At 46.4% G+C, this 23,915-nt stretch overlaps 1 non-coding gene across 1 annotated transcript; it reads right to left on the bottom strand.

The window, feature by feature from the left end:
• Window positions 1–21,235: 21,235 nt before the first annotated feature.
• On the bottom strand, window positions 21,236–21,341 carry LOC146871035 (U6 spliceosomal RNA). Its single transcript, XR_014959983.1, has one exon. It is a non-coding gene; the product is annotated as a U6 spliceosomal RNA (small nuclear RNA).
• Between the last annotated feature and the right edge of the window lie 2,574 nt (window positions 21,342–23,915).

Raw genomic sequence — 23,915 nt, 5'->3', positions numbered from 1 at the left:
GTGAGCCGCGCAAGGATTGGAAGAGCTAATTAGTGACGTAGACGTTCCAGGATTGGTGCGTTAGTGTGAGTCGCGCTGCAATTGGTTGAAAATTCGTATTGTATATTTATAATACGGAAAGAGTAGAGAGTTCTTTGTAAACGCTAAAATGTATTACCAAGAAGAGAAAAAGAAGAAAACATTTTTTGGTAAAGTTAAAAAGTGGTTTAGCAAGGATAAAGATGTTAAGACAAGAGAGGGCGAATTGTTACCTCCACCGAAAACACCTGCATCCTTCATGGCTGCAAGACATGGGTTTCATACCTGTATATGGTTGGAGAATTGGGTTAGGTATACTAAAGAAGATGGTGTTCTAGCTTTTCCAGAACATGGTTCATTTAATCTGGCCGTGTTGAGAAATTTACGGGAAAAGATGCTATGTCTTGACCCGAAACCGAGACCTACACAGTTCGAGGCTTTAGTGGAATGGGAAGAGGAAGTACATGAGAGAGAGAAACAAAGATCTGGAGGGAATTATAGGTATATGTTTGGGAGGAGACATGATCGTGAGACTCATCATGATCGAATGAAAAGGTGGCGAGATGTTAGTATGTCAGAGGGATTATATCCGATGAGAACAGTTGAAGGAGGAGCAGAAAGGGTTCCTGAGTCAGAAATAAGAAAATATGGAGTTAATGAGTATGAGGATGAGGTCTTAAATGACATGATTTACAAAAGACCACCTCCATATAGACCAGAACCGGACAAAAGTACACCAGTTGTTTCTCCGATAAGAGATACAGTTTGTGTTAGTGAGACGGAAAATGAAACACCTGAAGTGAGAAGTGATCATTACCTTGATGAGAATGCCAGACAATTAGCCAGAACTACAACAGAGTTGACAGAGAAGATTAGGGAGTTAACGAAGAATCTAGAAGCTGTTACGGTGCCTGTAACAATAGGTCCAGTTATGCCTGTGTTTGACAAACAGAGGACAGGTGAGAATGGACTGGTGATTCCATATGTTGGGAATAATCTGACAAATTCAGTTGGTCCTTCAGGAGATTCAGGCAAAAGAGCAGAAAGAAATGACCTGAGACAATCAAGACATAACACATGTAGTGAAATATTGGATGCTAGTGAAGCTAGTTGTTCAGGAATGCCGATTTTAGAACCGCAAAAGAGAGTGGTTCCAGTGAGAAAAACTGCTGAAATAACAGTTGATGATTTGAATGATTGGATGAAGGTTCTACAGAAAAAAGATAAAGATTCACAAGTAATTGATGTAGCTAAGTTACGTGTAGAACTAGAAGAGCTTGTCACAGGAACAGTTCCAACAGAGATTCTGAAGAGTCATCATGATGGTGAACTAATGTTTATGTGTAAAAGTGTTACCTGGAGAGCAAGGAATACACATGACAGGCTAAGAGCAATAGCAAATGAACAGGGAGTTGACATTGATAAAGTGAAAGCTTTACAAAGAACTTATAGGATGGATTTTACAGAGAAGGATATTGAAAATTTGAATGCTACTGGTAGAACAGGACAGATTAAGGAAATGGTAGCATTATTGCGAAGATGGGGTGATGTAGAAAAGTGGAAGGATAGGTGGTACAAGAAAAGAGATGAGACTGAAGATAGAACAACTTATTCAGCATTTCCAGTGAGAGAAAAGGAGAAACCAGTGGATAATTATCCCATGAGAGAAATACCTGGAGGAGGATATGTACATGTTCCATGGACTAGACAGGATATTTTATCATTTACGAATGATTTCCCTCGATTGAGAGAAAAGCCCGTCGAGTGGTATAGGCAGGTAGATAGGTTTGTGAAATTGTCAAAAGTGCTGTGGGTTGACCTGAATAGTCTGTTTGATATAATTGTTCCAGCAGACTTGTGGACTGAGTGTAAAATAGTTGTGAGTTGGCCTACTGAGGAATATCCAAGAGACCCAAGAACAGGGGCACCAGATCCAGAGGTAATGAGGAAGTATGATCAGGTGATGGTATACCTGAAGAGTAAAGTACCTGCAAAAGAGACAGACTGGGTAAAGATAGATCGAACACAACAGGAAGCGAAAGAATCAGTTCATGCTTTTTACGAGAGGCTGATACTGGCATTTAAACAATTCAGTGGAGATGAACACCTGGGTGACAAAGATTTGAGTCATTTTGTATACAGATTTGTATATGGCCTTAGACCTGAAATTGGTGAAAGAATTCGTGAGCACACAGTGGATTGGCAGAGTAAGAAAGTAGATGAGATCCTGAGACATGCAAAATACTTCAGTGATGAAATTGAAGCAAAACAAAGAAAGCTGAAAGACAAAGCAATGTGGGCACAAGTGAAAGTTGCGGAGAGACAGGAAGCACAGTTAGTGGAACAGGCGAATAATCCAGGAAACAATGCAGGGAATAGACCCAGATATGCAGGGAAAGGAAAAGGAAGTCTTGAGGAAGCGAAGAAAAAGTTCCCTTGTCACAACTGTGGCCAATTGGGGCATTGGAGATCGGAGTGTCCTAATCCACCATTAGTGAGTAATGAAAATAAAACTTTAAATCAACAGGTGCAGAACGAAGGAAATAATCAACAGCAGCAACAACAGAAAGTTGTGAGACAGCAGAGTCAAGAGCCAAAACCGCCCTTGCCGCAGAATAGAGGGTTACAAAAGTATAATCAGGATTCAGGATTCTACAATGATGAGCAGGTAAACAAACCAAGACGTTCTAACAAAGTACAGCAGTACTTGTTAAAGAGTGAAGGGAGTGAGTCTGAGGGTGATTATTGACGGTGCCGAGGAGAGGAAGAAGAGTGCATACTTGGTGCAACTCTAGAAATAGACCAGGCAGGACCATTTGTGGATGGGAAAATAAATGAGGAGAGTGTTACTTTTTTGGTAGACACAGGTGCGACAAGATCAACTGTCAGGTCAACAGATGTTAGAAATCTTCCTCTCTCGGATGAAGCAATCCAAGTAGTTGGTGTGGCCAATACACAAATCAAAACTGAACCTGTAAGAGTACAGATAGGGAAATTTTCAGACATGCATAGATTCATTGTCTGTGACACGAGTCCAGTGAACCTATTGGGTAGGGACTTGTTGTGCAAGATGAACTGCACAATTTTTTGTACACCGGATGGAATAGCCTTTGAGACACCAGATGAAGATGCTTTGTACCGAGTGACTCTAGAAAACAGAGAAAGTGAGTTAATTGGTGCATTTGCTGTGTTTAATCCGGAGGATTTGCCTCAAGAGCTGAGAGACAGAGTGAAAAGGACAGTTTGGGATTTTACTGGAGAGGATGTGGGATTGATGAATAATGTAGATCCAGTGAAAATTGCAGTAAAAGAGGGAATCACATATCCTAACATTCCTCAGTACAAAATGACACCAGAAATAATTGAAGGGATAACTCCTATAATTGAGAAAATGATTCAGCAAGGAGTCCTGAGAGAACTACTGAGTAGTCCGTGTAATTCACCGATAATGGGACTAAAAAAGCCCAATGGGAAATTTAGGATCGTACAGGATTTGAGAAAAGTTAATCAAATTGTGGTGGCATGTTGTCCTATTGTGCCAAATCCATCAGTGATCCTGTATCAAATTCCACACGATGCTGAGTGGTATACAGTGATTGATTTGTGTCATGCGTTCTTTTCAATTCCATTGCATCATGATAGCCAGCCGATTTTTGCATTTAGGTTTGGCCAGCGTATCTTAGCATGGTGTCGAATCCCACAGGGGTATACGGAGAGTCCTTCGATATTCAATCAGTTATTGAAGAAATCGTTGGAAAGTTTGATCATGCCCGAGAGCTCAGTGTTAGTGCAGTACATTGATGACCTACTGGTGGCATCAAAAACACGTGAAGCTTGTGAAGTAGATACTATAGCTTTACTGAATCATCTGGCAGATGGAGGGTTAAAGGTATCTCCAGCCAAATTACAGTTTTGCAAGAAAGAGGTGCATTATCTTGGACACAATATTGAAAAGGGTCTGAGAAAAGTGACTACTGACAGGATCAGAATAATCAGAGAAATGAAAGCTCCAAAAACCCAGAGAGAAGTGAGAATGTTCCTGGGTATGGTGGGTTATTGTCGTCAGTGGATAATTAATTTTTCCTTGATAGCAAAGCCACTGATTAAACTGACAAAAAGTGAAATGACAGATCCATTGGATCTAGATGCAGAACAAATAGCAGCATTTGAAGAGCTCAAAAGTAAGATGTGTGAGGCTCCAGCTTTGGGTATGCCTGACTATGAGAAAGAATTTGAGCTGTACTGTAGTGAAAGAAATGGATGTGCACTTTCAGTGTTAATTCAGAAACATGGATTACTGAGAAGGCCTATTGCATACTTCTCATCGACACTTGACCCTGTAGCTGTGGGTTTACCAGGTTGTCTGAAATCTGTGGCTGCAACATGCAGGAGTCTGGAACAGAGTGAAGGAATCATAATGGGATATCCTGTAAGGGTATTCGTACCTCATAATGTGGCAATTCTTTTGACAAGAAGCAGAACTCAGTACATGTCACATAGTCGATTGACTAAATATGAAAAAGTGATACTGGGAGCATCAAATGTGACTCTCGAGAGATGTGTGAATGTGAATCCAGCGACGCTTTTGCCAGACATTGAAAATGTGGGTGTGAAGATGGAAAATGATCATGATTGTTTGGATGTGCTTGAGTACTGTACAAAACCAAGACCAGACATAAGAGATCTACCCTTGGATGAGAGTGATCATGTGTTGTTTGTGGATGGATCATGCCTGAGAAATGATGATGGTGTGCTATGTGCAGCATATGCGGTGTGTAAAGTTTCAGAGGTCATGGAAGCATCACCATTGAAAGGAGTGAAGTCTGCGCAAGTTGCTGAATTGATAGCATTGACAAAAGCTTGCGAAATTGGGAAAGATTTGAGGACGACTGTGTTGACTGATAGTCAGTATGGATTTGGAGTTGTGCATGACTTTGGCCAACTTTGGCTACAAAGAGGTTTCTTGACATCGAGTGGAACTCCAATAAAGAATGCTGAAATGATTGGTAAATTGCTTGAGGCGATACAGCTGCCTAAGGAGTTAGCAGTTGTAAAATGTGCTGCCCATGGACTAGGGGAGGATTTTATAACGGTCGGAAACCGTTATGCTAACGATGTTGCACAGTATTGTGCAAAAACAAATCAGTCCATCAACAGGGACAGAGAAGGGGAAATGTCTTTACTCTCTGTGATGTTTACTAATGTCTTAGAGACCTGGGATGAAGTGAAACAGTTGCAAGATGAGGCAGGAGAGGAAGAGAAAAAAGATTGGATTAAGGCAGGATGTGCTCCAAGAGAAACAGACCATGTTTGGGTCTACAGAGATGGCAGACCAGTGATGCCTAACTCCATCTTGTCGTCAATGGCAAGGATGTATCATGGCCAGGGACATTTGGGGAGGGACGCGATGGTTAGGTCATTCAAGCAGACCTGGTACAATGCAAAGTTCAGGACAATTGCAGAAAGTATCTGTCAGAGGTCTTTAGTTTGTCAGCAATTTAACACTGGGAAAAAGACAGTGGTGAGTCTGGGAACAGTAGGCAGAGAAGGAGGTCCTTTTACAAGAATGCAGATTGATTTCATTGAAATGCCCCAAGTAAACAGACTGAGGTATGTTCTAGTGGTAGTCTGTTTGTTTTCAAGGTGGGTGGAAGCTTACCCGACTAGAAGAAATGATGGATTAACAGTGGCAAAATTACTGTTAAGGGAGTTGATTCCTAGGTACGGGTTTCCAGTAACAGTTGAGTCTGATAGAGGTGGACATTTTCAAAATGAGCTCATGGCTTTGATTTGTGAAGCATTGAAAATACAGCAGAAGCTACATTGTGCATATCGACCAGAGGCTTCTGGTGTGGTTGAGCAGATTAATGGCACAATCAAGAATAGAAATGGCCAGATGTTTTGCCTCTAGTTCTGATGACTATGAGATCTACTCCAGATAGAACTACTGGTTTGAGTCCGCACGAGATAATCATGGGACGTGCTATGCGCCATGCATTCGTGCCTGTCAATAAATTGGTGACAATAACTGATGACATGATTTTGGATTACTGTAAAGGCCTGGCTGACGCAGTTCATTCTGTGTTTCACCAGGTTGGAGAAGAAGCTACCACACTTGAGAAGAAGCAAGCCCATGATCTGAGTCCAGGGGACTGGGTGAGGATAAAAGTTCACAGAAGAAGAAATTGCTTGATTCCAAGGTGGGGAAGGCCAAGACAAGTTATTCTGACTACGACGACTGCAGTAAAGTGTGCTGGAGTGAAGCACTGGGTACATGCAAGTCATACTCTGAGAGTTCCAAACCCGAAAGAAGGGACTGGTAAAGAGTATTTTGAAGAGTCAGATTCCAGCGATGATGAAGATACAGAATCAGTGGGGAAAGAAGTAGGAAGAGCTTCGAATGAACCACTGCGAGTATCAGAGAAGAGCTCAAATTCTGTAAAAGAGCCTGGAGTTTCAAACAGCAGTGAAGGAAAAAGAAAAGAAAAGAGAAATCACACAGAGACTACTCCTGAATCAGAAGAGGAGGAGATTGAAGAACCACTTGAGATTATACTTGAAGAAGTAGGGTCAGAAGAAGATAGAGAGGGACAGATTGCGGAAGATCCCCGAGGAGGTGTAGGGAACATTCTTGATGAGCCAGGTGAAGGGACAAGTAGACAGCAAGAAGATTGCGTGTCGGAGACCCGAGGAGGGACAGGAGTAGGGAAGTCTCAAACAGTGGTGAAAAATCTGTGGAAAAGAAGAGAGCTGCTGGAAAACGGAAACAAGAGGCACTTGAAACATATGATGAAGATGAACAAACAGAGGGTCGAGTTCTGAGAAAGAGAACTTGGATTGGAGAAAGAAGTAATAAAGAAATAAAGCCGAAAAAGGTGTTAAGAGGAGACCGTTGGCCTAACAACAGAGTTAAGAGGCTGAGATACAAAATAATAAGAGCAAATACATCGAAAGCTGAACAAGTGAATGAAGTTTCGAGTCAAAGTTCAAAAGCTGAAGGAGAAGAATCAAAGGAGTCAAACGAACCAGTGGAAATAAAAAGAGTAAGAAAACCCAACCAAAAGTACAGATCACCGGAATGGTCTTATGTGGCACTGTCTGAAGGAGGAAAAGAAGAAGCAGTGACTCGAGATAATCCGGAAGAGGTCTTGAGAGAAGTGGTTGAGGAAGATACTGGTTAAATTCTGAAAGTACTCTTGACTGACATTGGAGAAGAGTCGAGTACTGAAGATTTTGATGTTGGAGATCTAATACAATTTGATGTTGAAGAAATTGAAGTGAAGAATGACAAGTATCCAAACTGAGTAAAAGAAGGATTCACTTGGATTGAGTGAACAAAGAGATCATTTGGATAAACTGAAAGCTGAAGAATTGCTGAAGAATTGAAATTGAAAAGTTCAAACAGTAGTGGAGTAGTAGAGGCTAAACTAAAATGGCTAACATAGAGGATAATAGAAATAGATGTGCTTTCCTTAAGAGGTGGTGTAGGATGTGCTGCTGCTGTACTGGATTATTAATGCTTCTATGGGGTGTTTTAGTTTTATTAGTTACTTTTAAAGTAGAGTTTGAGATGCATACAGAGAATGTGACAAATGTAGAGAAGAATTCACAAAAAATAGTTCCAATTAGAATTAGTAATACTTACATACACAAAGATAGGTCAATTAATAACTTTTCTAGTAATGTTTTTTCGAAACTGTTATATGAATATGTGAAGACAATGGAAGTAAGGGATTGCTACGTCTGTATGCAATTACCTGCATCCGTTTCAGAGGGTGTTACTTATCATCATTTACCAGCTACATATGGTATTTCCTGTAGTATTTTAAGTAGTGTTTTTTATTTGTTAGGGAAAGTAGATTATAAGATGTCTAACAGAGATAGTATTTTTGGGCACTTGCCAATGAACAAAGAGCTGAATCCAGCTAAAGAAGCTAACACTTTTGGTGAGATTTTTATTGAAGAAAAAGGATTAACATTAGATTACATTTTTAAGAATAATTTAACTTGCAGTTTGAAAGGAGAGGAGAAAGCTTTCCTGGATATGGTAGAAGAAAGGAGATTGAACATGCATGAGAAAGCAGGAAAATATAAAGTGAGTGAGACAATTTGGGACATTGAGATGGGAAAAGAGTTGAAGAATGGGGCTAGTCCAACTTTAGCTCTAGATGCACCACAGAAGGGTAAACTTTGTATTACAAGAAGGAAATCCCAATATGATACATATTTTGTCGGGACTAGTGAGTGCCATGATACATACTTCATTGCAACAGGTTGGAGTTTCAGAGGTGGAGAAGATACAATTTTTCCAGGAGTATATTATGTTTGTGGGAATAAGGCTTATTACAAGTTGCCTGACCATTGGTATGGCACATGTTATGTGGGCCTAGTTTTTCCAAAGATTTTTCATATAGATAAAGTAACAGATGTAGAACATATTAATTTACTAATGCGTTTTAAGAGAGAAACTTGGTCTGAAATAGTGGGTGATATTTTTGGGGTTTTGATTCCAGCAGTGGGAATTTCTTTGAATGCTTATGGAATTCGGAAACTGTCCACAGTGGTTGATCGCTTATCGACAAATACCGCTGGAGGGTTTCTTTTGGTGAATACGGAATTAAGTGCCGTACGTGCCATGTCTATGCAAAATCGACTTGCCCTTGATATTCTATTGGCCAAGGAGGGTGGAGTCTGTGGAATGCTGAAAGTTCAACATTGTTGCACTTACATTCCAGACGAAAGCAGAGACCTAAAGGTCTATATCAAAAATATTACTGATTTGCATGAAGAATTAGTACCACTTGAAGCTGAGAGTTTATGGACTAAAATAGCTAATAAAATGATAGCTGTTAAGGATTTTATTGCAAAAATAGGTAGTACTATTATAGGTAGAATATTGTTTCCCTTGTCTTGTATAATTGTGGCTTTATTAATAATAAGATTGGTGTGTGTGTGTTGTAAAAACAGGGGAGGGAGGAAGAAATTGAATAAAGAAAAGAAAAACAAGAGGTTGAAAAGAGAACCTCATGAAATTGAACTAGAAGAATTGAGGGAGAGTGTTTATTTAGAGACAAAAAGGGATGATGAAAGAGTGACTGGTGTTTAATGTTGTGTAAAGGGGAAAAGACATTTCCAATTTCTCCTAAAATGGGGCTAAATTTTCACTAATTTTTTTTTTTTTGGGTTTATTTGGTGATAAAATCACCAAAGGGGGGATTGCTGGAGCAGAGTTTTCAGTTTGAAAATTCTGGGGCTTTTGAAGCTCTGGCATGTCTATTTGTTGTATTAATTTATTAATAATTAATAATTAATTATTTGTCTTGTGCAAGTGCGTTTATATTAATCAATCCGTTTGTCCTAACAAGAGAGGAGAGAGTTACACGTGAGTGTGCATAAATGTGCTGTTTTAAAAAATAACGTGCGTGTTTTCATGTTTAAACGTTGCTATGTGCTGTTTATTTTTGAGCACAAAACGCTTTCTGAATTAATGCTTTTCTATGTTGCAAGTGCTAGATAAATGCATACACATAAGGGTATTAGTGGGGTTAACACTGTTTAATCACTATGCTGTAGTAACGTTGTTTTTGTCTCTTTTAATTAAGATGGTCTATTAAGGCCTATGTTGGCCTAAGAAAAGATGGCCGAATTATGAGCCTGGCTGTGTTTATAATATGAAAACTGTGACGAGGGAGACCCCTGCTGGAAATGGTCCTGAAGCTAACTGACCATGGTCCTTGTTGAAAAACTTTCCATGAGGACAGCAGCAGTTTTTGGGAAGTCTCCAAGAGAAGTGAAAGTGTCCTTGGCAGCCTTGGGAAACAAAGGAGCCTTAGAGAGAAGCTCTGAACTGTGGCTCGATGGCCGAGGAGAAGCAGGATAATTGTGATACATGTTTTATTTTCTTGGTTCCTGTTCCGTAGTTTTCGTTATGTGTATTTTTCCTGAGCGGAGATTCTCAAATGTAGCAATGTTACATCCTTTCCTTCTCGCTCTGCTCAGCAAGTCCGGCGGACATTATAGTTTTTTCTATGTTCCCAATGTATCTTTCTATTGTTTAGAAACTATAAGAGATGTTAGCCTAGAGAGGCCATTTGCCACTTGCCATTTTGCCTTTGCCGCGTGCCGAATCTGCGTTGCTGAGGATTGATGCTGATGGGACTTCGTCTTGAGAGACATTTACCGAGAGACTTGTCCTGACCCGTTCTGACATTTAGCTAGAATAGGTAACTATGAGAAATGATTTACTCTGATTGATTTCCTTTGACTAATTTTAGATAAAGCAATATAATTTTAAACATGGTGTTGGATATTCTTTCTTGTCAATTATTGGGTTTGCATTATTGATTATTGTTGTATATATTGTATAGATTATGCTTAAGGACAGTCACAAAAACCAGGTCTTATCGACCTCGATATAGATGCAGGGTGTTCAGGAGTGTTTTCCTTCCACAGGTTTATTGCTGGTAGAGTATTTGAGCGTATGTTAGTGAAATGGGCCCTAGCGTATGATGTATGCATGTGCGTGTAACTGTGAGATTACTTTATCCGTGGTAGTGGGAATATTGTACACACCCTGATCTCTATCAGCCCCACTTAGAGAGGTCTGAAGTGGGCATGCTCTTGGCAACAGATGATGGAAGCGAGGAGGAGACTGAGCCTCTTCCTGACCTCCTGGTAGCCACAGAGCAAGATGGATCAGTGGATGGAGTCAACCTCTCTCCCACCCTGACCCCTGAGCAACAGAATGACTGTCGCCAGCTGCTGGGATAGTTTCCTGACTTGTTCTCCCTGATTCCTAGTGTTACAAATTGGTGCGTCCATGATTCAGATACAGGAGACAGCTTACCTGTGAGGCACAAGGCTTACAGAGTAACTGACAGGGTCAGGGCCTGCATCAAAGAGGAGGTCTCAAAGATGCTTGCTCTTGGGGTGGTTGAGTCCTCCAGCAGTCCTTGGGCCAGCCCAGTGGTCTTGGTCCCGAAGGCTGCAGCGCCGGGAGCCACACCCGAACTCCGGTTCTGTGTGGACTACAGAGGACTCAATTCAGTCACCAAGACTGACGCGCACCCCATCCCCAGAGCTGATGAGCTCATTGATCGGTTAGGGGCTGCCCGATACCTCAGCACGTTTGACTTGACGTCTGGGTACTGGCAGATCGCCTTGACTGATGGGGCCAAAGAGAGGTCAGCATTCTCCACACCAGATGGGCATTACCAGTTCCGGGTTATGCCATTTGGGATGAAGAATGCCCCTGCCACCTTTCAGAGGTTGGTCAACCAAGTGTTGGTTGGGCTGGATGAGTTCAGCGCCGCACACCTGGATGACATCGCAGTGTTCAGCATCACATGGGAAGAACACCTGCGCCACCTCTGGGAAGTGTTGATGACACTACGCAAGGCAGGCCTCACGATCAAGGCAAGCAAGTGTCAGATCGGGCAGGGTTCAGTGGTGTACTTGGGACACCAAGTTGGGAGCGGCCAGGTGGCGCCCCTGCAGCCCAAGATTGAGACCATCCTGGCTTGGGAACCCCCCAAAACCCAGACAGAGGTGAGAGCCTTTTTAGGACTCACAGTGTACTACAGGAGGTTTGTCAAGGGTTATGGCAACATCGTTGCGCCCTTGACAGAGCTGACTTCCAAGAAGCAGCCAAAGAAAGTGATCTGGACTGACACCTGTCAGAAAGCATTTGACACCCTAAAGACTGCCATGTGTACGGCGCCCGTGCTCATGGCACCCGACTTCTCCAAAGAGTTCCTTGTACAGACAGACGCTTCAGAGCATGGTGTAGGGGCGGTTCTTTCACAAGTGACTGAGGAGGGCTTTGACCAACCTGTAGCCTTCATCAGTAGGAGGTTACTTCCCCGGGAACAAAGGTGGAGTGCAATTGAGGGGGAAGCATTTGCTGTGGTCTGGGCACTGAAGAAGCTAAGGCCCTATCTGTTTGGGACTCACTTCCGGGTTCAGACAGACCACAGGCCCCTCAGATGGTTGATGCAAATGAGGGGTGAGAATCCAAAGCTGTTAAGGGGGTCCATTTCCCTACAGGGTATGGACTTCACGGTGGAACATCGCCCTGGCACAGATCACGCCAATGCTGACGGTCTGTCCAGATTTTTCCGCCTTAGTGATGAGAACTCCCTGGGGTAGGGTAGTTCTCCCCACATTTCAGCTGGAGGGGACACGTGTTAGACCTGGCACCTTGGCGTGGGTCTCCCTTCCACTTTTTGTTGCTGTTGCCTCATGTGTTTTGCTGGTGTTAGCCGCTCAGGGCACTGTGCCAGTGCCACAGTGCAAGTGCTCCCTTGATAAAATGTATCCATTGATTGAATTCCATGATTGGCTCATTTGGTTTACTGTCAGGTCCCAGTAAAGTGCACCAGGAGTGCCCAGGGCTTGTAAATCCAAATACTGCTAGTGGGCCATCAGCACCGGTTGTGCCACCCACAGACGCAGCCTTGTAAAATGTGTCTAAGGTCTGCCATTGAAGAACCTGTGTGCAGTCTGGTACTGTCATGCTGACTGGGCAAGGGCACCCCCTTGCCAGTCCCTAAACCTTCCCTTAACTTCATATTAGTCACCCCTATGGTAGGCCCAAGGGCAGGGTGCATTGTAAGTGTAAGGTAGGACAAGCCCTGATGTGTGTAGCATGTCCTAATAGTGAATTACAGCCATTTTCGTTTTCACTATTGTAAGGCTACCTGTTCTCATAGGCCAGAATGGGCTGCTGGAATTATTACACTCTATAATCCTAGCAGACTCAGGGAACATGGTAGAAACTCGAGTTTGATATGCCTGAACTCAGAATAATAAAATACATCTTGTAGCAAAGTTTATTTTAATGTTCTGTGTTTGCAAATACCACTTTTAGAAAGTTGGTATTTGCTTGCTTAACCATTTCAGCCCGCCTCTGCTCTGATGTGTATCTGCTGTCTGGTTTGTGTGAGTGACAGTGCTGGGGAATTCCAGGAGACAGTCTGGGCAGCCACGTGGCGAATAGAAAGATTACACCAGGATGGGTGGGAGGAGTACACCTGGACTCTGAATAGGGCTGTGCTCTGCCACCACAATGCTGGCTCCCCCTCCTGCGGAGCGTCTGATGTCTCTGCCCTGCACACTGAAAAAACAATCCAGAGTCACCACAACAAAGTGCTCAGAAACCGGACTGAACTAGGCAAAACCCCCTGGCCGCAAAGAACAAAAGAAATATAGTATAAATATAGGAGCCCTACTCCTAAGAAATCAGATCCTGCTTGAACCACGAAGAACCTCTGCCCGACTAGAAGGACCTTGGAAAGCTGAAGGAGGAGTACTGTCCCTGACCTGGGGGATTGGCCTGCAGTGGCTGCCTTGCTGAGAAAGGAGAGGAAAAGACTGAAAGAGACTTTGTAGAACTTGTGCTTCAACCTAAATCTCCAAGGGCTTGTGGGTGAGCTTGCCTCCTGAACGGAGTCCCAGGAATATTGGACATATCCTGCCTCAAGAGCCGCTGGACATTGCCTTGGAACTTGCCCTGCCGCTGGAGCCGCGATCGAAGTGCGACCCGAAACCCTGTTCGTTCTGCAGCCGTGTCCGTGGCCGCCCCACACGGTGTGGCTCCGCTCTGCATGAGCCGTACTCGCACTGTCCACTGCCGGGCTGCCCACACCCCGCTGCACCCTCCCCCCGTGAGCTGCACTGCTCGCCTCGCCGCTCCTGCCGCTGGCAGCTAAGGACCGGAGCGCCCCGCCGGGAGAGTCTGTCCCGTACGCCAAAGCGTACCGACTGCTCCGTACTGCGCCGCTGGGTTCGAATTTGCATCCCCGCTCCAAGGCAAGATGCGCATCCCGCGCCGCATCGTGAAGCCGCTACAACCCGGACCGTCCGCTCCGCCCTGCAGCCCCGCCCAGACGCCCCGAACCGGGGTATCTAACCAAGCCGGGCCGCACCGGAGGAGAGGCAACGCACGCTCCTGGAGCCCTTCACCTGCAACATCATCCGCGTCGACCCCTACGAACTGCAAAGGTACGGCGAGAGTCACCTTGACTATGTGCGCATCGGACCCGTGTGTCCGCAACGTTAACTAACTCTTTTGGGATACGATATTCCCCGAAACGAACCGCACAGTCAGCGTGAAGCGCACGATACACAAAGATACGCATATCATTAACCAGAAACGCTCCTTCCTAAGATAGTATTGTGGCCTCCTGTTAAGAAACGTTATTTGGGTCTTGTACTAAGTCTTTTTATATAAAGAATACTTATTTTTATACAACCCTGGTGTGGTGTCCATGTGTGATGTTGTCACTGAATTGCTGTGTGTATTTACAAATGCATAACCCATAACGCTCTGAGTTTAGCCTTGTCTGCTCGCGCCATGCAACCTAGAGGGTGAGCAGGGGTTATTTTAAGGAGTAAGTCCTTTGCCCTGACTGGAGTAGAGGGTCCCTGCTTGTCACAAGTAATTACCTGTGCCAACCAGAGACCCCCGATTCTAACATTCACGAACAGCATGTTTGCTTCTCTAAATGATGTGCCTTGCTTTTTATAACAACAATCTAAATTTATGTGCCTTCCACCTTTTTATATGTCCACACATGGTACTTTAAATACCCGTTCCTCCTAATGTAGGGCTTTGTTCCCAAAGATTTTTTGAGGAGGCATGTCTTCCCCAGAAAAAGTTATAGAGACTCATATTATGTTGATGGCATTTGTATAACACACTTTCTGCAAAGCTGTACTGGTCCGTCTCTGGTTAGAGGGCAGTAGCCAGTTCAGTGAGCCGTGTCTGTCTGATTTCATGGTCTGAGATTTATGTCAGTGGACATATACCAAATGCTTATGTCACTCTTAAGCAGGTAACATGCCCTTTGCCACGTGATTGAACATAGTCTAAGACTAAAGTTCCTGGCTGAGTGAATGCTCGTGCTTGGTTTATTCTGGTAGCAAGTGTTATTGGGAGCACTGTGATAGCCTACTGAAGGTCACATCAGCTCCAAGTTGGATATAGGTGAAATGTCCTGTCAAAGATGTACTGTTGGTTGTGTTGTGTGTGATTTCCTGGTGGCAAGAATTTTATATCAAATCAAACCAGAGGTGCAGCCTAGTGCAGTGCATGTTTGCTCTGATAAAGGGTAATCATGGGAGATCAGGACTAGATGGTGACATGAGAAGCGATATATGTAACCTTCTCAAGACAGGAATACTGTCAAATAGGCGTGATTACAACTAGAGCAGCCAAAACAGTTGGTGACAGAAGAAGAATTTATGCAACCTTATTACAGATGTCCCCACTCGCCCTGTGTTTATTGTGGCCAGTTTTGGGTAGGGATTTTTGCTCACGCTCTTCTTATACTCCCATAGGTTCTCAGAGCTGATGATCTCCAGCCAATGAGAGGAATTATTACGTTATGCTTAAAACCCACGCCAGACTCGCACCTTGCACATGCCAGGATGAGTGAGATAAGACTTAATTGGAAAGCTACTGCAGTGTGAAAACAAGACTGATAACTTCTGCCTCATAATAACCCACTGCCCTCCCCCTTCCATGCCAAATGATATACTTTAGATTCCCTGACAATGTTTTGTGTAAATGGTATGGAGTCCTCTTTCCTTCTTTAAGTTTCCGCTCAGAAATTTTAACTTTAATTTATTTTAAGTTTGAAATAACCTTTTGGGGCAAGCAAAATTAAGGATCCTGATTCCCAATAGTAAGTTTGGAAACCTGACATTCATGTGACATTTTAGATGCAATATGAAACACTGTTCGTATTGTTTTCATAATTATTTACATTGCAGGGAGAATGTTGCACTAGGTCCTGTTTGCTTCCCAGTCATTACGCGACTCTCTTCAGCATAACGTCCGGCTGGATCTTGGCTCACATCCGGGTGGTGCGTGCACTGGTAGTACATACACTCAAGGCAGTGTTGTCCATATTTATTTGTCTTTACAGTCAGGAGATTTTTTTTCCCAATGTTCCTACCAGTCTCCATTAGTTACATTCTGCTCGACCCTTTTTTTCACATTTCTGGAACGAAGTTAGAAAATGTTCTAATGTTCTAAGATGTTGCAACAAGGGCTTTTAATGGAAATATAAAAGTGCATGACCCTAAACCAGAGTACTCTCCAATTTAAAGTTTTGCACCTCTGCATAGAAGTGCAGGTACTCTCTCTCAAATGAAAGAAGTGCAGGTACGCCGGACCTGAGAGTACCAGCCCATTTAAAGAACTGGTTTCAACAGCTGTAGGACACAGTCAGAGCCCATGTGCTCCACCTAGACCATTTGCCTGCACGTGGATATACCTGCACTTCAAAGCATCCACGTGCCTGCCTAAATCCGTGCTGACTTTTACTCTTCAGCATGGCACTAAGCTCTCAAAAAGCAATACATATTGCACCCTGTTACTTAATTCCGGAACAGAACAACAACACCTACTTAAACACAACTTTAAATTTAATATAAGGCAATTTACGCTTTTGCTAGTAAGTATATTTTAAGTGGCAAGGAAAGTTTAACAACCCACTGTTCCCTAAATTGTTCAACCCGCACAACACTGTTCCCTTTCTTGCCATCTCTTTTTAGGAATTGCCCTTCTTTGCAAAGCACTTTTCCCAGTCCTTATCCAGTCTAACGTCCGGTCTGTTTCAGCACCTCACTAGTGGTGTGAAGCGCGACATAAATGCAATGCACTATATTTTGTGTCTCGTCTATGCTTTATCAATTCTTGCTTAGCTAATGCTGTCTTCATACTCTGGAGGCAAATGCATATTTTTTCAGTGTTTTCCTTTTCTCTTCCACACCCCCCTTTATTTTTCCATCCTTTAGCCTTTCTTCCTTTTGTTTGTTTTCCATATTTCTTGTGCTTTCACTGTCTATAGTTCTCTTAGATACACCCCCCTCTCTACCCTTTCTCTCCTTACTTCTCATTTCCTCTCTCTTCTCTGAATTACTGTTTGCCCCCAGTGCGGTTGCACAATATTTGTAGTGAATATATGTGCCTCTGTTGGGTGTGTCCATTTTTGTGTTGTCTTTGGGTGCATAAATATATCTGTAGGTCTTAACTTATAGGTCCGGCTTTGTGGTGCTTGTTTCTGTATGTGTGTGCATGCGCCATAACTAATACATTTAGCTTTAATTTTGTAGTGCATACAGTCACAAGTATGTATGATTCTGTTTCCTTACATTATTACATTATCCCAAACCTACTGGCTTTGCCGTTTATTTTAGTTGTTCACATTGCTGTTCAGAATAAGCAACAGGTATTGGCAAAGCCAAAAGACCAACTGACAACGGTAAGACCTGTTGGATTTGCCAATGCTTGTTTTTTCCAGCAAGTATCGCTACATGATTGTAAGCCAGGCATCACTCCTCATAACATTGATTAATGTCACAGAAGAAAAGCTTATTTAAAACCGGCCTAGCGAGGCAGGCGAGGTGGAAATTTTGATGTGTTCTAGGCCTTTCAGATGACCAGTGTGCTCAATTGTAAATAAATATGGCATCTTGTCCCACTGTTCAGTATAGAATGCCTTTCCCTCAAATACATACCACACACACTTTCACAAATGTTGTCATGCCCTAGCAACCTGACCTTCTCTTAGGTTAGCAGACAGGTATTAAGATCAGGGACCTGATGCACCATTCTCAGGTCACAAAGAAGTAGCTGTAACTAGCTGATGGCCTGAGAATATTTTTGGACTACAACTGATGTAATGCCCCGATTACTTACCGGTAATCTTCATTACTCCGAGTATAATCTTCCTCGCCACATGACTAACAAAGTGAGCTTCAGCTCCACACCAGAACCCTCCAAAGCAAAAAAAGTCAGCCTCCCATGCCTCCCATCCCTTCCCAATATCGCCGACCCAGTACACCCATGACCTCTATAAGAGGCGGGCCGGCCCAACCCATCAGCCTGAAACTACCAAGCCAAAACATGAAGCCGAGAGCCAGACAGGGAGGGAGGGATGGGAACTCATGTGGCGAGGAAGACTATACTCGGAGTAATGAAGATTACCGGTAAGTAATCGGGGCATTACCTCCTCGTTAGTCTTCCTCGCCACATGACTAACAAAGTGAGCACATACCAAAGCCAAGCGGCTTCATGGAAACTCACAAGAAACCAACGGACCAGAAGGGAAACCCACGAGAGAGGGCAAACCCAACAGACCAAACGAGCGGAGAAAACCACCCAAGAGAGAGGCAACCACGGGCAGGAAGAACCAGCCCGGGACAGAAAAACACCGGAAGGGCCGAAAACCCCGGACCCCCCCAGACAAGAAGTGCCGCCAGAAAATCCGCCCAACCAAGGCAAAAGGAGGACAGAGAAGGCAAGGCACCAGACCACACGGATCCAAAAGGCAACCGAAAACAGGCCCACAAACAGAAAGCAGCAAGCCGGTCCAAAACGCCAAGACCGCCCAACGGTCAGCCCAAAGCGAGGGGAGACCCAAACAGCCAATGAGCCACCGGAGCCCCACAGGGAACGAAGAAACAGAGGGCAGCCACACCACAGAGACCCAACAAAAAAAGGCCACAGCAGCAAGAGACCCAGGCCGACCAAAGCCCAGCCACGCGCATGGTGGACCACCAACAGCGAGAGAGACGAACCACCCCCAAACCAAGGACCGGAGGGGAGAAGAAAACAAAAGCCACCAGAACCGGAGGCAATCAGGGGTAGAAGCAAAAGGAACCAGAGGGAACCCAGACCGGCAGGAGCCGCAAGAACGGGAGGAGGCACAGAAAAGGAAACCAGCACCCCACCCGAACAACAAAACGAAGGGCACCCAAGCCCCACCAGCAAGGAGAGGCAGGAGGGACATGGACCACAGCCACCCAAAGGATCCCCGGATGGGAACGCGATAGCAACGAGAGAGCCCAGGCAGGAGCAAGGCAAAACAGACCCCGGGGGCCACAGGAAACCACAGCAAAGTGCCCCCGTCAGCAAGGCCATCGAAGAGGACCAAGGCCAAGCCCCAAACAAGAAGGCAAACACCCACCAGGGGACCCAAGCACAAGAAAGCACCACGGACCCGGAAGGAAGGGGAATGCAGAATGAACGAGCACCACAGCCCAGCACAGAGGACAAGCAAAAAGCCCCAGCAACAGTCCACACGCAACAAGGGAGCCGCCGAGGCGAGCACCCGGTAGGCAAAACCAACCAACCCCGGGACACAAACTCAAGACCCTAGGAGGAAGAGCCCACAAGGCCACAGCAATGCAAACCAACCCCCAGGACCGCCCCAGTCGAAAAGCGGAGACCCAACAGGTACCGGAGAGAACACAGGGGCAAGGCCACAGGCAGCAAGCCACAAAAGGCGAGAAAGACAGAAGAGCCGGATGGAACGAGGCCGAGAAAGGTCATACCCCCAGGGATAAAACCCGAGCCGGAAGGACCCAGCACCCCCACCAGGGGCAAAGAAGAACAGGAGCCAATCCGCACAGGGAGTGTCGGGCCCCAACCGGGGAAGATAACCGGGAAAACCAGCAGTCCCCAAGGGGCAACAAATAAAAACGTGGTAGGAGAAGAAACCACAAGCCGCAGGAGCAGAATCGGGAAGCACCCAGGCGAGCCCCACCAACAGGAGAAACATCCCGGCCAAGCCAACAAGCCCAGGCGCGAACCAGCACCCGGGACCCAGGCAGAGAAAGACCGAGGCAAGAGCCCCAAGAAGACCCCGCAAGGCAGGGGCAAAACCAAGCCAGGAAACGGCCAACAGAAGGCAGACGATACACTGCCAAAAACGGAACAACCGAAGCACGCCCCACAGGCGGAGAGGACGCCAACACCCGGGAAGGGGAGACCGGAACACAACGACCACCGGCTACACGGGCAGACAGGGCGGAAGGGGAGCCATCCCCAGAGGCAGGGGACACCCGGAACAGAACCAGGGACACCCGGAACCGCAGCCAAACGCCCTACCGAAAGGGACATCCACGGGAACAGGCGAAAGCGGGAAACCCCACAGAGCACCAGGACCACCCAGACGGGGAGGACCCCCAACGGACAGACCAGGAAAGCACCGACAGACAAGGCACAAGGAGCCCAAAACCGACCCCACGGAAGAACAGCAGCCGGGTAGACAACCCAGACCGGAACAGCCGGGGGGCCACACCAAACCAGACGAAGGGGGACAGTCACCCAAGGTAGGACATCAACCACAGAGCCACAGCACGTGGGACCAGACCCACACAGCCAGAAAAGCAGGAAACCAGCGGCAAGGAACGCACGGATGAGGCCAGCACAAGGGAACAGGGACCAAATCCACTGGACACCATAACACACCACGCCACTCCAGCGGAAAAACACCACCACCAGAGCCCACGGAAGGACGCAGGAGAAGTGAACACGCACCACAGGTACCAACCGAGAACCGTGACACCAGCCCCAACTGGAGTACGGGAGCGCGGGGGAACCCAACACCGCACACACAGGCAACGACGAGGAGGAAGGTGCAAGGGACGCCCACCGGGCCAAGGAGCAGGAGGAGGAGGGGACACCACCGTAGCGGCCCGAGGAAGGCAAGCCAAACTGCAACAACCGGAGCAGAACAGGGGCAAACAGAGGACCCACCCCAGCAGACAAGCCGGAACTCACAGTTCCCGAAAACCCCGAAGGCCACATCAACCAGGACCGGCCAAGGACAACATCGGGGAGCAGGCAGGTACAGGAGAACATAGGAAGGAAGGCGAAACCAGGGAACGGGAACACACAACTCACCGGGCGAAAAGCCCAACACCATGTCCACAGCACCAGGCACACCCAGGCGGGCCGCCAACCAGGAACCAACCAGCCCGCACCCGAGAAAAGACGAGAGCAGGGGCTACAGGGAGGAACGGCCGCAGGGCCAAGTCGGCGAGACAGACCGCCCTGGAAGGGACAAACACTGCGACAAGTAGAGAACCCAGGGACCCGACGAGCACGCACACCCAGCAGGAAACCGGGTACCGACGTCGAAATAGGCCCCAACCGCCCCGAAGAGAAAACCCATCCCAACACAGCAGAGAAAACGAGAGGATATCTGAACTCTGAGGAGTAAGACTAAATCAAAATGCGATCCAATGGAACAGAATCAATGGGAAGTGAAACCGTAACCTAGAGAGCAAGAGTCTCTGACCTCACCCAGGAGGCCACAGCGTCTCCAGCAAACAGAGACAATGAAAGACCAGGGATCGAACACCCCAGCCAGAGAGTAAGAGTCAAAGACCCCAACCAGCAGGCGCTGCCACAGAAAACCTCAGTAATACGGAACGCCTCATGAAGTCGCGTGTCAACCCTGCGCAGGGGCCATGCTAAACTTCACAGTATCGCACCAAATGGTAGGATATGTGCCGCCGAAGCGCACTTCAGACGAAGGCACCCAGTCACACCGAAAGACCAGGAAAGTGAACCTCAAGCAGCAGGGCAAGAGACCAAGACCCCAACCAAGAGTCCAGAGCGACTCCTAACACACAGCGACAAGGACGTCCCATGCAGCCACAACGAAAAGAACAGGGAACCGGAAAGCAGAAGCGAAACGCTCAGAACCACAAGAGGACGAGCGCCACTACACAATCAAAAAAAGGCAACCGGAAACCCCGGAGGGAAAGGAGGAACCAACACAGAACACTCATCAGAGGAAGTATTCCCGCCGTCCAACACCGGGCCAAAATGACCCGAAGAACAACGCAACCGTGGGGCCCCCACCCACAGCAGCTGCAAGGGAGGCAGCCCGGCACCGGACCCCAACCAGAAAAAAAAACAGCCCGAAGCAGAGCGCACAGAGCGCACAGAGACTGAAGCAGGACCGGGAGCAGGACCCGCCCTCAAGGAGGCGGACCAGAGAACTCCCGCTGGAAACCAGGAGGAGAAGGCAGCAGCCCGGACTCAGCCAACGGAGTCGCAGACCCCCGTGAGAACCCCCGAGCAGACCCCGGAGCGCCGAGGAACGCACTAGCCCTGGCACCCGAAGGTAAGCCCAGCCCGGGACAGCAGACCCGGCCAAACAAACACGCGCCCAACGGACAGGGAATCACAATGGGGGAGACAGGGACACGGGGCGCGTCCGCAGGAACGGACGGAGGCCCACAGATGGAGAGGACCATTGCCATGGGATTGAGGGGGATCCCCCTAGCGTCAGGCCAACTCGCCCCCCAATGACGAAGGCACCCTTCTCGATCGCATGAAGCGAAACGCAGGGCTGACAGCAGGCAGCAACCCCACCCCCCCGCCGCATCCAACTGAGACGGGTCGGGGCAGAGCATGCCGGGGAAAGAAAAACCCGACGGGCAGGCCGGCCAAGGCGACACACATGCGTCGAAGCCGGCCGCAGGGTATCAGGAAGCCCCGCGAGGCATGAGAGGCAGGGAGCACAAGCGAGGAACCCCGGCAGCCGCACAGAGAACCAGGAGAGTAAGAGTCACAGGTCGAGGACTACGTGACAGCCCACAGCACACCACCCAAAACAAAAGCCCGCTAAAGCAGGGCACAAAGCAAGGAATGGAGAGGGTGCAGGGCAAAAACACTCCCAAGAGCCCACCAGCGCCAGAAGCCCGCTAGAGCAGAGCGTCGAACCCCAAAGGGACAGTGCGAGGGCTAGAAGGCAGGGGAACCAGAGAGCGAGCCCTCTGGAGCAGGGCCTCCCCCCCAGGGCACAGGGACCCGCTGGAGCAGGACCTCAGCCCAACTTACCTGATCAGACGCTCTGGAGAATCTGCAGCGCAGAACAAAAAAAACAGGCTGATGGGTTGGGCCGGCCCGCCTCTTATAGAGGTCATGGGTGTACTGGGTCGGCCATAGTGGGAAGGGATGGGAGGCATGGGAGGCTGACTTTTTTTGCTTTGGAGGGTTCTGGTGTGGAGCTGAAGCTCACTTTGTTAGTCATGTGGCGAGGAAGACTAACGAGGAGGTAATGATCCATTGCAGAATCTCTGCCCCATTCATATTATTAGGTGGATTTCTCTTTGGTACACCTATTGAAAAAGTAAGCAATGGAGGCCCTACATCCCTCTATCTACAACCCCACATTCATATTCGTGAACTGCTGCTTTGCCAATCAGATCCTTTCCCTAAAGCAACGAGCATGTCTTATACTGGAGTGACCCAAGTCCTGAGAGTTTGTACCTGTGTGCTTTATGCCAAGGAGTGCAGTGAGAATGAATACATGAATATGTCCAAGAGACTGACAATAACACGACAGGGTATGCAGCAGTGGCTACAGGAATGAGGCATCAACCGACTGGATTCAAAAAGGTGGTGCGTGAAGAAAGAAGTAGAAGGGTTAGGGTTTCGATTAGGTTTGGAGTAGCTTTAGCCTTACCTTTATAGTTTGGATAAGGTAAAGTGCATGGATTAGAGCTATAGGTAGGGTTAGGTTCTGGATTAGGTTTAGGCTTATCCTTAGGTTTAGGGAAAGGCGTGTTAAGGGTTTCACTAAGATTTAGGGTTTGGTTTAGCATTACAACTGAGCATATAGTAAGATTTAGGGTTATACTAATATTTAGGGTTTGGTTTAGCGTTACAGCTTATCTTAGAGTAAGATTTAGGGTTTCGCCAATATTTAGGGTTTGGTTTAGCATTACAGCTAAACTCAGAGTAAGATTTAGGGTTAGGTTTAGCGTTACACCTGAGCTCATAGTAAGGTAAAGGGTTTCGCTAATATTTAGGGTTTGGTTTAGCATTACAGCTAAGCTTAGAGTAAGATTTAGGGTTAGGTTTAGCATTACAGCTAAGCTTAGAGTAAGGTTTAGGATTTGTGTTGGACAGAGTTAGACTTAGGATTAGAGTAAATTTCGGTTTTAGAGTTCTGGAGTAAAGTGATTACACTTGACATTGCACTAATCGTATTCAATGTAACGGTGTCTTCACTAGTGGTCATTTCAATGTAGTACATTACTTATAGTTATATCTCAAAATAGTCATAGTTTATGTAATGACATGC

The sequence above is a fragment of the Triturus cristatus genome, chromosome 1_1, assembly GCF_964204655.1.
Source record: "Triturus cristatus chromosome 1_1, aTriCri1.1, whole genome shotgun sequence".
Taxonomy (NCBI): domain Eukaryota; kingdom Metazoa; phylum Chordata; class Amphibia; order Caudata; family Salamandridae; genus Triturus; species Triturus cristatus.
This window is presented reverse-complemented; position numbering and strand designations above follow the sequence as displayed.